Raw genomic sequence first — 431 nt, forward strand, 5'->3', positions numbered from 1 at the left:
ATGGTCATTATACGACCGGACGAGGAGATAAACCCGTCATCGCTTCTGGATGAAGCTGTCTCGGAAGACACCAAGAGAAGCCTGAACGCACGGAGTGGATCGTCGATCCTACGTAATCCCTTGAATCCGTACTATTTTTTGGTAGAGGAATTTTAAGACGTCGTCTCCAAAGACCCGTCTTCGGTCCTACCTCGGGACCGAGGTGTGCGTCATAAGATTGACCTGGTTCCGGGAACCAGATACTGCGTAACACGCCAATGTCCCCTGCCCAAGGAGCAGTGCGACGTCATTGACGCCTTTTTCAGTGCAAAGCACGACGCAGGGATGGTGCATGAGAGCAAGTCTCCCCATACGTCACCCAAGTTTTGTGTTTGGAAGCCAAACGGCAAGTGGCGTATCGTTCATGCTTACAATAAGCTCAACGCTGCCAC

This window comes from Plasmopara halstedii (assembly GCF_900000015.1).
Source record: "Plasmopara halstedii genome assembly, contig: Scaffold_3060, whole genome shotgun sequence".
Lineage (NCBI taxonomy): Eukaryota > Oomycota > Peronosporomycetes > Peronosporales > Peronosporaceae > Plasmopara > Plasmopara halstedii.